The sequence below is a fragment of the Trachemys scripta genome, chromosome 1 (assembly GCF_013100865.1).
Source record: "Trachemys scripta elegans isolate TJP31775 chromosome 1, CAS_Tse_1.0, whole genome shotgun sequence".
NCBI classification, from domain to species: domain Eukaryota; kingdom Metazoa; phylum Chordata; order Testudines; family Emydidae; genus Trachemys; species Trachemys scripta.
The window spans coordinates 47,593,815-47,608,704 of record NC_048298.1 but is presented as its reverse complement, the minus strand read 5'-3'; the positions used below and the strand labels follow the sequence as shown (position 1 = coordinate 47,608,704).

Below are 14,890 nucleotides of genomic sequence, written 5' to 3'. Positions count from 1 at the left end.
GGAGCTGATATCCGTGTGATTAAACTACTAAGCCACGTGATAAATGAATTGATCGTGAACCTTTGACCATCTTGCCAGCATTTTCCCTCTATTCCATCTCATTAGAACTTAGTCCAAAATCCCCCCCCAACAATTTCAAACAACTGTTTTATTTTAAATTAATCTGCCTCAGAAAAGTTTCTTCTTTCTTTCCCCAAATGTGAAAATTATTCCCCTATCCCATATCTAATATTACTCCTGTCCAAGTCCTAGGATGTAGAAAGATTCAGCCTGCCCCAATGACATTTCTATAGTGAAAAATATTGTAAATGTAAAATCAGCTATTTTGGGACCCTATGAAACAAGAAACAAGAGTCTTATATCACTGGATAGGGAAGATTCCTAGTTTCCTAATGGGACCAATCCATCCTGTCTAGCTGTGAATGAGGCAGAGATATCAGACTTTAAATTCAGTGAGATTTTTTTTGTGTGGGTAAGCTGTTTTAGATCACTTTTAGAGGAGTTAAGAATTGAATTTATGGTAAGTAAGGTATATAAGCCTAATAAATGTTAAAGACTTTTAAAAACATTCCTAAGATTCATTTTCTGTAACATCCTGTGTACAAAATACATAGTAGTGTGGGATACAGTTTTATCAACACTCATTTGGGATCACCTGCATAACTCACTTGTGGTTTCATCAGCTGTGGTGAAGGTCATGCTGATAAAACTTTTGCACCACAACACATAATTACGTCTCTACCAAATTCACGGCTGCAAAAAACACGTCACAGACTGTGAAATGAGACCCCTGTGAAATCTAGCTATTGGAGGGGTGGGGGCACCTACCATTCACTCAGCTTCAGCAGCTAGTCCACCAGGCTGGGGAGGGATGGGACTTCCTCTTCCCCTGCATGACTGCTCTTGGGAGGAGATCAGACCCAACTTCTGGGTACCTCCCCCAGCTGCAGGAAGCTCTATGGCTGTTGCCAGCTCTGAAGGCTCCCAGCAGCATGGGGGAGAACAGACTCACCTCCACCTCTGGGAATCTCCCCCTGCTGCAGGAATCTCTGCAACTGCTGCCTTCAGAGCCCAGAAGTTGGGGTGGCAATCCCGTGACCCCCCTACATCAGCTTTGTGACCCCTCCCCCATCCCCAACCTCCTTTTGGATCAGGACCCCCATGGTTACAACAGTGTGAAATGTCAGATGTAAACGTCTGAAAATGTGAAATTGACCAATTTTAAAACCCTCTGGGCATGAAATGGATCAAAATGGACCATGAATTTGGTAGGGGCCCACACATAATCATGTGTATTTACATATATAGTTATTGTATGTACACCCTTCTTACTGTTTGTAAAGGCCTAACTTACTATACATGTGCTCTGGAGATATTTTCTAGCACTTTCTATCCCACAGGTCTCCTGTAAAATTCAATTGTTTCCTGAGTGGAAGTCCAATTTAAATCAAGTCAAGTATTTGTACATATAATGGGACAAATTTTATCTCTGAAGTAATATCTTTGACATAGAGTTGCACTAGGGATGGTACTGAGCTAATGCATATGTAAAATCAGTTTTTCAGAAAAATGTAATTTTCTAACCTTAAAATGGATACACATGTAACAAGTAGGCTGGAAATTCCCATTTTACTGATTTGCACTTTGGAGGTTGTTGATCTTCATAGCCATGATTTCAGCCATCGGTTCTCAACCAGCAGATCTTGACTATCTCCACTAGCTATCTGGAAGAGGATTAGTCACAAAGCTATAAGGGGGGGGGACCTCCGTTTTCTTTCCTGTTAGAAATGGGGTCATGGTATGGAAAAGACTAAGAACCAACGATTTAAATAATTGGGAATAAAAGTACACACTAGACACGTGGTTGTGCACTGTTCTACTACCATGCTGCTTCTCTCTTTTTGTTGTTGTGTTTTTGTTGGGGACAATATTTTCCAGTATTTTTATTTTTATTTCATAGGATTCATTCTGGGAAATGGTGTAATGCAACATCATGTCACCTAATTTAATGTATGCAGAGTGCATTTCACCAAACTTTTGCAGAGGCGATCTTTGCTGAGATTTCAGCTCTTATACATGCACATTAATTACTTGTATTATAGTAGGGACGAGAGGCGTCAACAGAGATGAGGCCCCTGTTGTGCAAGGTGCTGTGGAAACACATGGTAAAGGACACCAAAAAGGACAGCTGCTGAATAATGGAATTTTTGGTTCACTGATAATTCCAGGGGGGAAATGTTATGTTTTGGGTCAAACCATAAATAAAAAAATGTATAAGCAAATCAAAAAATAGAAAAAAACATCAGGTCAGGTTGAAACAAAATGTTTTGTGTCTACCCTACTCTGAATTTTTTGTTTTTGATTTGAGGCATTTTGACAAAAGCAAAAGAGGAATAGCTTCACTCAACAGTGGAGAGAGACCCTCCACCCATAACCTGGAGGAAGAGGAAGAAGCCATTGTCTCCTTTATAACATTTAGCCCAGTGGTTAGGGATCTTACCTGGGATGTGGGAGACGGTGGGTCAATTCTCTTCTGTCTGATGTGGAGAAAAGATCTGCACTTGGGTCTCCCACATTATAGGAGAGTGCCCTAACCACTGGGCAATGGGATGGTCTGGGGCAGGTTTCTCTCAATCTCCCCTGTTGAAGCTGTTCCACTTCTTATAAATAATTGAATATTCATTGGAGCAGGGCCTTGAACTTGGGTCTCTCACATCATAGGTGAGTGCATCCCCTGGCTATAGAATCATTCTCACGCTCTTTCCCTGGCCCATTGGCTATTCATTGCCAGTCATAGTGACAATTCACAGTCAAGAATAAACTATTTGCCAAAAATATTTCACCCAACTCTACTGAAAAGTTTACATTCTAAATAGACAAGACTACAAAGTGTTGAAGAGGAAACAGAGGAACACTTGGGGAAGGGACTTGCCTGAAGTCAGACAGCAGGTCAGTGGTGGAGCGAAGAATGGATCTCCCATCTTCTGTCTCCCCATCTAGTACACTATCCACAGAGCCATACTACTTCTCAAATTCAGCTTCTTGAGATAAAGGGTAAAACACTATTAACAGTCATTAGTTGTAACAGGACTTACTGTCTATCTTCTTTTGAAGGTTTCCATCCACTAGAGGGAGTGACTATTACACTGTATGTATTTTGACCCAGTATGTTAAGCTGGCAAAGGACAAAAATACCTTTTATAAGGCCAAATTCCCCACTGCAATGTGTAGCTAGAACAGTGATAAATATAGATAGGTATAGACGTGTAGGGAGCTTTTAGATTTTGCACAAGTACTCCTGTTCTTCTTTTTGCAGATACAGACTAACACGGCTGTTACTCTGAAACCTGACATCTATAACTATATTTTTCAGTAAATACACTGAATTGTGTTTAAAATAAATCATTATAGTCACCTGATATAGGATCCAAACTGACAAACTTACACCTGTCTCTATTCCTTTCCCCTAGATAACTAAAAGGCTGAGGAAACATCATCCTTATCTGCTGGAGAAGTGAAAGACGCTCCTTGGAGGAAGAGCCAGAGTAAGCAGAAAGACAAAGGCTACTCCTTCCCTCGACACAGGGAGGTAAAGAAGGGACCCCAAGGAGATGTAAGTAATTTATAATGTATCTGTGGCTCCGACTGATTCTAACGTGGTAGTGTATGCTATGCATACTACAGTACTACTGAATGGCATTGTTTAAAAAGTGAAATAGAGCATTGGAAAATGCTATAGTGGCTGCAGAAAGTTTGAAAGTATGTGCCCTTCGTGGATGTGACAGTAAGCTCCAGAATATTATTTTTTTCTCCCCTGTAAGTGGTATCATTTTTTGTTTTTGTGAAAATTGTGCGCTGACAATAAAAATAAGAAGCACACTTTTTTACCACTTAATAACTTTAAATTTTTGTCTTTTTTTTTTTTTTTTTTTTAAAGAGAAGAGGCATGTTTTTGTGCTAGTACCAGCCTTAGAGGTAAGACGCTGCTGGGCAGTGCAAAGTAAAGGAAGACTTCTCTTTTTACTTTGCTGGGGGATCACTGATGCTGAAATCTTAATCTCATTCAGAGCTCTGATGTACTGCAGGGATAGTAATTTTGGTTATAGATTTCTACTGCTTTGTTACTATTTCCGGTTGAGCATTTCTCATTATGGAAAAAGCAGATTTTTTTAAAAATGTTCATTCTAAATTCCAACCACAATAGGAAATATTCACAAACCAATAGGAAGTAAAGAGATGTCTTTTAACTTCTTGTACTAAAGGCACACGATGTATTAAAATGATCGATTGCTATTTTTCAAAGCTTACAAAATGTTATCTCACTTTTGTCTGGCACGAAGCACTAGACCAGGGTTGGATGATATCACGTTAACGCGGTCATTGTCTTCACACATGACAGTTACTCCAATCTTTCCCTCCCCAGGAAAGTATAGTATAGAGTAAACTTTTCTGAGTGAGTGTTTGTTTTGGAGAGGTGGGAGAAGTAGGAGGAGGCAGGGCTTTGCACACCATTTCATTTTGTGTCAATTTTATAATGGTTTTCTCCCCCTCTCCCTTCCTCTTTCATTTCATTTACTCTTTCAGTGTAGATTTTGCCTCTGATTTTGTCTGCAATGCTAGTAGCTGTCTGTAAAAGTTATGAGAGCTTAAAATATTATTCATTTTTATTTTGTAAGTGCTGATGATATGCTCAGCACATATAGCATGAAAGCCCATTGAAGTCAGTGAAAAGACTCACTTTGACTTCAATGGATTTTAGGTCAAGACAATAATTAAAAGGAAATTCAGAAACATAATCTAGATTTAGTTGTTAAAAATGAACACTTTTTTCTTTTGAGTGTGAAAGGGCTGGCATGACTAAATTATTATCCTATATATAAAAGAGACAGAAGTAGGCAAAAATACCCAGGGCCTGATGAATTCACCCTAGAATACTTAAGAAACTAGCCAAAGCAAACTTGGAACCATTAGTGATTATCTCCAAGAACTCATGGAGAATGGGTAAGCTCCCAGAAGACTGGAGAAGGGCAAATACAGTACCTGTCTTTAAAAAGGAGAACAAAGAGGACTAGGTGAATTATAGACCAGTCAGCCAAGGTACTACACTTAAGAAGGAAAAATCAGCATAAATACAAAATGGGAATCACTGGCAGGACAGTAGTACTACAGAAAAGGATTTGGGATATGCAGGGTTGCAAACAGAATATGACCCATAATGCAATATCATTCTGGCATGTGTTAACAGGAGTGTTCTATATAAAACACAGGAGGTAATTGTTCCCCTCTATTCGGCACCGCTAAGGCCTCAGCTGGAGTACTGTGGCCTGCGTTAGGTGCCATGCTTTAAGAAAGATGTGGACAAATTGGAGGGTCTAGAGGAGAGCAACAAAAATGATAATAGGTTTAGAAAACAAGACCTATGAGGAAAAGTTAAAAGATGGGGCATGTTTAGTCTTGAGAAAAGATGACTGAAGGAGACCTGATCATAGTCTCCAAATATATTAAGGTCTGTTATAAAGTGGACTGTGATCAGTTGTTCTCCATGTCCACTGCAGGTAGGACAAAGTGTTATCAGCTTAATCTGCAGCAAGGGAGATTTAGGTTAGATATTAGGAAAGACCTGGAATAGACTTCCAAGGGAGGTTGTAGAATCCCTGTCACTGGAGGTTTTTAAGAACAGGTTAGACAAACACCTCTCAGGGATGGTTGAGGTATAGCTGGTCTTGCCTCAACATGGAGGCTGGACTACAATGACCTCTTAAGGTCCCTTCCGTCTCTATATTTCTATGATTTTATGAACAAATCATTAATAGGAGCAAGCACTCTCCTTATGAAACAAAGTGTATGACTTTTATTATGAGCAGAGCTGGTAGCAAACCCATTGTTAAGGTTACCTTACACTTTCAACTATAAGACCCTGATACCTATTCAGGCTGAAGTTCTCCATGTTGGGTGTCTGCCTCAGGCTGAACTTTTTTTTGAAAATTTTAGCAAGAATGGTTCTGCCGTTTCTGACAACTGTTAGGGAAAAATCATTGTTTTGCCTTTTTAAAAAAAGTCTTTCAACTGTTTGCTTTGGAGTGAAGACTTGAAATTTGATCTTGGGTCACCACTGGATCAAGGATGTGCCTGTTTCCATTCCTATGAAAATCCATCCTAATTTGCCTTAATTATAAGCCTTTGTAAATTGCCATTTGTACATGCACAGTAGAGGCATGTTAGAGTTTGGCAGCAAGATTTTCAAAACTTTCTTTGTGTACTGAGGCTGTTGTCATGGTTTCATAGATTCTAAGGCCAGAAGTGACCATTATGACTGTCTAGTCTGACCTCCTGTGGTCATAGGACTTCCACAAAATAATGCCTAGAGCATGTCTGTAGAACCTTAGTCTCATTTGATACGTAAATTGGAAATTGTATAATGAATGAGGAAGGGGAGAAAGGATGGTCTTGTGGTTTAGTAATTGAGTGCCACCCTGCAGAATTGGATTCTAGCTCTGTCTCTGCCACAGGCCCTCCTTGTGCTCTGAACCAAGAGTATAAGGGGCGATGCAGACAGTTGCCTCTCCAGTTCCTTCTTAGGAGTCAGAATTCTCTATGTCCACAGATACCTCCTTGTTTCTTCATCTTCTTCAGAACCTGTTTAAATACCATGTATTAATCACTCACATGTGGAATACACATAGGAACCAGCACTTGAAGAAGAAATGGAGGTTTCTTACCTGTAACTGGAGATTCTTCTAGATATGTGATCCATAGCTGTTTTCCACTACCCACACTCCTTCCCCTCTGCTTCATGTCCTTATGATTCATGGTTAGAGAGGAACTGGAGAGCTGTCAGTTTGCACTTCCCTTTGTACCCTATTTCAGAGCATGAGTAGGGCAAGTAAGCAGGTGCAGACCAAAGGACATTGCTTGCTGGAAATCTTCTATCTCAGCCACGTGGTGCACGTGCATACCCACATGTGGAATACGCATAAGAACCACACATCTCAAAGAACCTTCAGTTACAGGTAAGGAACTTCCTGTCACACCGCTTGGTATCACTGTGGGTTCCACTTCAGGGCAGACTGTTTAATAATATTGAAGTTAATCCAGTGCCAGCTATGGCTGTAACGCTAAGGCGTCACACCAGCTAATCGCACTCCTGATTAATTCCCTAAGCTTTTGCTGTCTCAGTATAGAGTTTAAACAGTCCCCTGGGAAATCTCAGTCCCACTTGGCACCAAGTAAGTGGACCCCTGTGATATTAGGCTCTTTTCACTGTAATGTCACTTCGGCCAAGTTCCTTTGTTCCAAAATGGCCAAACACATGCCACAGATCAATTTCTTCTTAGATCTCCCTCCTGTTTCCAATGAGACAATGGTCAGTCTGATCCTATAATAATCTTATGTAGGCTTTATGAATTAAATGATAATTAAGCAAGCAATATTTGCACAATACTAAGAATAATAAAGACACAGACAGACAAAGACATAAACTTCAGTTACTATCTTATAAAATTTCTGTTCAACATAACAGAGTCTTATAGGTTCAGCTTCTCAGGCTTATCCCAGCTTTGACGGCTAGGGGTCTTTTACCTGGCAGACAAAGTCTTTGCCTCTTAGGGTCCAGGCTGATTAAAAGAACATTATTTCCTTCCACTAGGCAGCTTTTATCTGAAAATCCTGCCAGGTGATTGTTCTGACCCCAGGACTCACAGCTGCAAAGATGGTAGTCAGGGGTCCAAGAGGTAATTCTTTGAAGTCCACCTGTGTGACTTATCCATGGGATGGAAGCTTCCCCTTCTCCATTGTCCTGTAAACTGATTTCTACCTGCTGTATTGTCCACAGGAAATGTGGACATGTTGCTTTTTAATGGGTATTAATATCTTATGGGTGAGGCTCAGCAATGATTAATGGCTCTTGTTATCAAGGAGTCTGTCCCAGCCATGTGAGATTTATGTAACATAAATATACAGATATTACTCTTAACATGAGACATACAGAGATTAGCATGAGTATTATAATCATCTGTTCACCAGCATTTAGGAAAGTCTAAATACTACATATTTTATTGCAATTTTAACAACTGAATTTTAATAATATTGTGCCAGCATTAAGCCTGACAGACTCTTAGGCTACGTCCTCACTACGGTGGGGGGGGGAGGTCAATTTAAGATACGCAAATTCAGCTACGTGAATAGCGTAGCTGAATTTGACGTATCGGAGCCGACTTACCCCGCTGTGAGGACGGTGGCAAATCAACCTCCGCGGCTTCCCCCATCGACAGCACTTACTCCTACCTGCCCTGGTGGAGTACAAGCGCTGATTCGGGGATCAAATGTCACGTCATAATTCGATCCCCGAGAGATCGATTTCTACCCGCCGGTTCAGGCGGGTAGTGTGGACGTAGCCTTAGTTGATACTAGAGCAGGGATTGGCAACCTTTGGCCCGCCAGGGTTTGTTTATCTGCCGCATCCTCAGGTTCGGCCAATCGCGGCTCCCACTGGCCGCGGTTCGCCGTTCCAGGCCAATGGGGGCTGTGAGAAGCCACGGCCAGCACAGCCTTTGACCCGTGCCGCTTCCCGCAGCCCCCATTGGCCTGGAACGACGAACCGCAGCCAGTGGGAGCCACGATCGGCTGAACCTGCGGACGTGGAATGTAAACAAACCAGCCCAGCCTGCCAGGGGGCTTACCCTGGCAGGCTGTGGGCCAAAGGTTGCCAATCCATGGCCTAGAGTTTGCCTAAGCCTCCAGTGCCACACCTTCATTTTGTAGGTGCCCATCATGAGACACTTGCAGCCTTATTTGTAGAAGTGCTGTGTTAGTTGGAGCTGTGCGTTAAACATATATAGATAAGTTCCATGAAACGCCAAGGATTCTGAAATATCAGGCTGTAGTTGTCTCAAGCTGGGTCCCAAAATTAGTAGATACTTCTGACAATTTTGGCCTTAATTTTCGCCTAACTTAGACAGTTTTGAAATTGGAATTTGAAAATTGTATTCTGTCCCATCTGTCAAATGGTGATAATGATATCATTTCTCGCAGGGTGTTGAGAAGATTAATTCATTAATGTTTGTGAACGATTCGAGTATTATGGTAAGGAGAGCCATAAAAACCCATAAGGAAATGAATATTTCTCTCAATGCAGGGTGTGGATGCTGTGTAATAATTAAGACAAGGGGGCCACGCATTTGATGATGAGGATAAAAAGAAATATTGAATAGCTACCCATTCAGTGAGCACCATCCATCCTAGGCACTGAATGAGAAAGAGATTTTATGGAAAAATAGTGTGCGATCATTTAAAGGAAACTTATGCACATGGGGGCTGAGTTCGGGTAGAACTTGACTTTGCAACCTTAATATTCTTGTAAAATATAATTGTATGTAGGGTGTTTTAGTACTTTGGCAGCTCTTTGGGTGATGTCTTGATGCCAGGTAACAAGGCTACTGTATTAATTAAGAAGTAATAATAGCGGTGTATTACTGCACTAATATATGACGATGGCCAAAATTTTCTAACAGGTGCTTATGGGAACTGCAGGTACTTTGCACTTTTGAAAATCAGGTCACTTATCTGAATATCTTAAATATGGACTTAGGAGCCTAACTTTAAGCACTGAATTTTGAAAATTTTGTACAGCATGTGTCCAGTTTGAGTGACAGATCATAGTCTGGTATTGCATGCAGGACCTCGTCTAATACCCATTGAATTCAATGGGAGACCTTCCTTTGTGTTCAATAGATATTGAATTGGGCCCATGTAGAGTAAATGATCCTAGAACATTTGCCAGCTAAATAGCCTTATTGAGTCCTCTTTCATTGAAACACAGGGCCTCTTTGTGAATTGTGAGGTGTTCATTTTTAGTCCCTTCTGTTTTCAGATGCCTTAACAAGGCCTCTTTCAATCCAGTGACTGCAAGTTTACTATGTAAGGTAGGGATATCCTATTTAAATTGCTTTTGACATAGATGCCCTTCTATGAGGCTGTGTTATAATATGAAGTTATGCTGTTAGGGACTCCACATTATATATCCCCTGCTCTTTTTGAAATATGCTTTGGGATTTTTAAATTCCTTTTGGGCAATGGATCTTGATTTTAGGTTCTCCGGGTATTCAGTTTCACCATTTCTTCCATCTATCATCTATCACTCTAGTTTACCTTTAGGGTATGAAGCCAAGTCATGGTGTGGGACTTCACTATGTGACCTATCTCAGAGGCAAAAATGTTACCATTGTCATTGACACAGACAATAACATTTCTCTCCTTTGCGTGAATAAACAGAATTCTTTTTGGAACTGATAATTTATTTCCTCATCTGTGTGTGCTGATGGTAATGCATTTTCCATGTTGAAGAAATATTTAATGTTAATCATCAACACAATGTCCTTTCAAATAGCATTTTAACATTAGTAATGAAGTGAATATTGCTATGAAATGTACTAATTTTGTTTTTTTAACCTGTATGTTTGAGCTTTACAGACTGAAAAATGGAAATACTTTAATTTGTTTTTCTTCATACTATACTTTTTTTATAAGAAGGAAGAGGAAACAAATAAGAAAAATATACCTTTTATTTCAAAGTACATTTTACATTTTTTTTGTCCAATATTGTAGAGCGCAAAAGACGTCACATTAAAAAAATTCTGCTGCTAGTAGCACGCTTTTACAAAAATTATTTTTGGGCTACGTATTTAAATGGAAGTGACTAGACTGCATGTTTTCAGATTGTTTGAAAATAAATAAAGAACAGTTTGACACCTTATTGTGCTTGGCATTAAATCAGTGTTTACTAACAATTATCATCCAATTATCATCCAAATCATTCGATTTTTTCCTGTAATTAAAATGATGGCAAATGTTGCCTTTTTAATGGCAACTACTGTATTTAACTTACGATGCTATCATAGAGACTTCATTGTTCTGCTCTTTTGCCAGTTTTAGTTTCTGTAATTCTGAGTTGTGTGATCATAATAGGTTTATAAAAGGCTAGAAGGAATGTGTATTAAGCAATTTTTTGCATAGAGGTTGTATTTGTGTATGGCACAATTGTATAATTTTGTAATTAGATATCTTTTACTTATAATTTGCCGGTTTTCATTTATTAAAATTATCAATGTGGACAGCTGGATTTACTCTCTTTTCTATTTCTCCATGTAAATGGGCTAATCAGAACGTGTGTACACTATTTTGAGTTTCTCACTTGGAACACTACTCTTCTGTTCCTTTTTTCCTAGGCTTTTAATGCACACATCTTCCTTTTGCTGTAGCTCACCATATTTACTGGTGTCACTAAAACAACAGGATGCCAATGCAAAGCAAAGCCACAATGAATTTTTGGTTTCAGGAATCTTTGTCCAACCTGAAGTAAGGATTCACCATCAAAGGAATATTTGGTATTGTTCATTCTCACCTACTCCAAAGCAAAGTCAGCCTGTGGGCTATCCTCAAATGAGGGAAATGCCCCCATATTAATAATTCCTAGACAAGTACTTCCTTTTTATTAGCATGCCCTTTGGCACAATAATGCCTATCAATACTTGGATCTTAGAAGTGGCGAACCATGTGCTGTAAACATGGTCATAACATTTCCCCAGAAACAATGTCGTGATCATCATCTCAAAGCTTTTTGGCTCAGATCCCCACCTGGGGTAAATAAATGCAGATCCACTAAAGCTGGCCCTCTGTTTAAAATTGAGTTATTTGATTTTTTATAGGCTTCCCCCCCCACACACACACATTTGGAGAACTTTGTTTGAGTTGATATATAGGGTTGTTTTTTCCCCTCCACTAGTTTAAGGATGCTCAGCTTTGAAAAGCATCCTCTGTGCTATCACAACAGCCTGTCAGAGGGAGCCTAGTTTTGACAATTGTAAAACTCCAGTTCAGCCTAACTGCTTCTGAACCGTGTGTGATGGGTTAGTGTATATACATGTCTGTATCAAATTTCTGTTTTGTTAAAGTGTTAGCCAATGCATATGTTACACTATCTCTCTTTCTTTCTCTCCCTCCCACCCACATTAATAACCATTAATAGTATCATGCACAATTGTATTATGCTTATTCTTGCTCACTTATTTTAAATATCCGATAATATCTTGTAACAGTACAACTCGACATTTGGCAAAGGCAGATAGGAAAACTGTCAAAAGCAAGTTATGTAAGTACAGGTAGGGAGTGCCTTCATGGCCCAACTAGTTTTTAGAATGCTGTGCTTGAAAACAGAGATAAGAGGGGAACACCATAATACCCGAAAAACGAAGTGATTGGGAAATTTTAGTCTTGGTTGACATATACAGTGCCTTTTACTTGTAAAGAGGTCTAGTATCAATACAAGTGGTTTTGGGGGGGTGTATTTTGGACCACACCTTCTGTGTAAGGTGAACTGAATGTTCTGCGAGAACCCACTTCCTAGAAGGATTGGTGATGTATTAACTCTTTCTTTCCTGTACCATACTGTTTTGTTTATAGACAATACATTGTCTGAGTGGGGCTATTTGGTCTCTTGAACATTTTTAATATGGAACTGCAAGTGTAGTCAAAATCAATTGGCTATACATTTTAATCCATAAATGCCTTTTTGAGTGTAAACCGCTCTATGCCTTCATTGTTGTCTTTTTAGCTCCAGTGTGGACTGAGATTCCAGCCTGTGTTAGCTGAGGGCTAACCTTGCAAAACAATCAAGCATTGTTAATCTGCAGGTCTCCCATTCAAATGGAAACCCCTTAAGACAATGAGTTATTTGCTGCCCAAGGGACCAGTTCATCCATAGGTCCATCAATGGCTATTAGCCAGGATGGGCAGGAATGGTGTCCCTAGCCTCTGTTTGCCAGAAGCTGGGATTGAGTGACAGGGCANGGGCAGGAATGGTGTCCCTAGCCTCTGTTTGCCAGAAGCTGGGATTGAGTGACAGGGCATGGATCACTTGATGATAACCTGTCTGTTCATTCCCTTTGGGGCACCTGCCATTGGCAACTGTCAGAGGACAGGATACTGGGCTTGATGGACCTTTGGTTTGACACAGTATGGCCGTTCTTATGTAGGGAGAGGTCTGAGGCAGGATTTATGCCTAGAAGCCCAGAACCAGAGACAGTGCTTAGACTGTGCTCAGACCCATCAAGCCAAGAGCATGTGGGGCCTTGGATCTACCCACATGTACAGAAACCTGCTCAGTGTCCACCAGGGGAACCTCATTCAGGATTGTAACACAGTAAATAGAGAAGATGTAATTGAGCAGAGATTGCAATATCAGTAGATTCCTTCTGCATGATAAAAATGGCAGGTGAGGAAACTAATTTATTATATATTGAAGCAGTTCCCACCTCTCTGAGTAACAAAGTTTCCAGAGCACTGTCAGCTTGACTCAAAATTTGAAGTCAAATTTCTGTCTGGGCAGAAAGTGAAAGATGTTTTACCCATTGTCCCAAGTAATAAGAGGCTATTTTACAGAGGCTGACAGTGTCTCAAATACTAGATATTCTACTCATAAAATTATGCATATAGTCATTTATAATCCTTGTTTCTAAGTATAATTCTTACAGGGAAGGGAAGAGACAAGACATATGACAACGGAAAACTACTTATCAGTAATTTGCTTTGTTATAGTCGCCTCTTTCTCATCCTACTTAAAGTGGATTGGAAAGTGGGTGATTGGCAATCCAGATTGGGTTGGGAGACTGACGGTCTTCCTTCCTTTCTGCTTCCTGATAGGTGGAATCACGTTAGTGTAATGTGAGATAATTTTCCTTCAAGATGGGGAAGGGAAGGAGAGCATGGCAAACTGAATGATTGCTAAATATTTCATCTTGCCTAGATGGGGTAAGATAAAGAGGCACCTTTTAGAAGATTGGATGTCAAGGCACTTCACAAAAGTAATGATTTTGTAGACTGATATCATGCTACATTTCATTGTAGGGACCCGGCATTGAGCCAGCTAGGAGCTGGAATATGGTATGGAACGTGCATCTTATAACTGAATGGAGTAGTCTTCATATATCAGTAAACCTTTTGTAGGATTACTGTCTGTTGATCAACAGCTTCAATGTTATGCTCCAGAGGAACAAATCTTTGAATAGTAGTAAAGGGATTTTTTTGTGTGGGATCCTTTGGGGCATAAGATACTGCATATCTAATAATAGTATGTTGCACTTCATTAGAGGATTTCAAAGTACTTTATAAACATTAATGAATTAAGTATCACAACTTAATGAAGTGTGGAGTGCCACTAAGACTGCTTAAATCATTAGCTGTGTTGTAGCAGAGGAATGAAATCTCCTTTGCAGGATTTTATGTCACCTGTCTGTGCTAGATGTGAAGAAATCAAAGCACAGAGAAATTAAGGGACTTGGTGAAACCTTAATTGCAGAACCTAGGGGACTGATCCAACTCCTGTCAAAGTCAATGGAAAGCCATTAGTTTCAATGGTAGCTGGATCACACCTCTAGGTATCTTGATTCCTAGTCCCATCCTTTAGCCGTAGTATCTCTCTCCATTAACCATGCAGAGAAGATGGCCAGTACTAGAGCTCTCAAGGACCTGATTTCCTCTCTAGGAAGAAAATAGTACTGCTGAGTACTTTCAATAAAAGGAAGTTAATTCTAGATATCCAGATTAATTTTCATGTATCACTCACCACTGTAGAATTTGAAATACAATACAATTTTATGGACAATAACACAAGTTGTTATTTTGCTAATGTAACACATTTGGTAGGGGTGTGTGTGTGTGTGGTATATATAGCGTAGTATTCTCATATTGTTTTGGATATGCTATTATGCATATACATTGGACTAAACATCGTATTTGTATGGGGGAATCAATTCTTAAATTCATTTTGCTTAGCATTGTGGGTTACAAGTAAACACAAGCAGCTCTTCAGGGGAAGAGCTATTTACAAAAGATGGCA

The 14,890-nt window shown here is 39.9% G+C and overlaps 1 protein-coding gene across 1 annotated transcript in view; it reads left to right on the top strand.

The window, feature by feature from the left end:
* The window catches only part of FOXP2 (forkhead box P2), a 585,642-nt gene that overhangs the window by 76,191 nt on the left and 494,561 nt on the right, over positions 1–14,890 (top strand). The window contains exon 2 of the mRNA XM_034769085.1: positions 3,471–3,613. The gene's annotated coding sequence lies outside the window, so the exon portion shown is untranslated. The remainder of the gene's footprint in view (positions 1–3,470; positions 3,614–14,890) is intronic.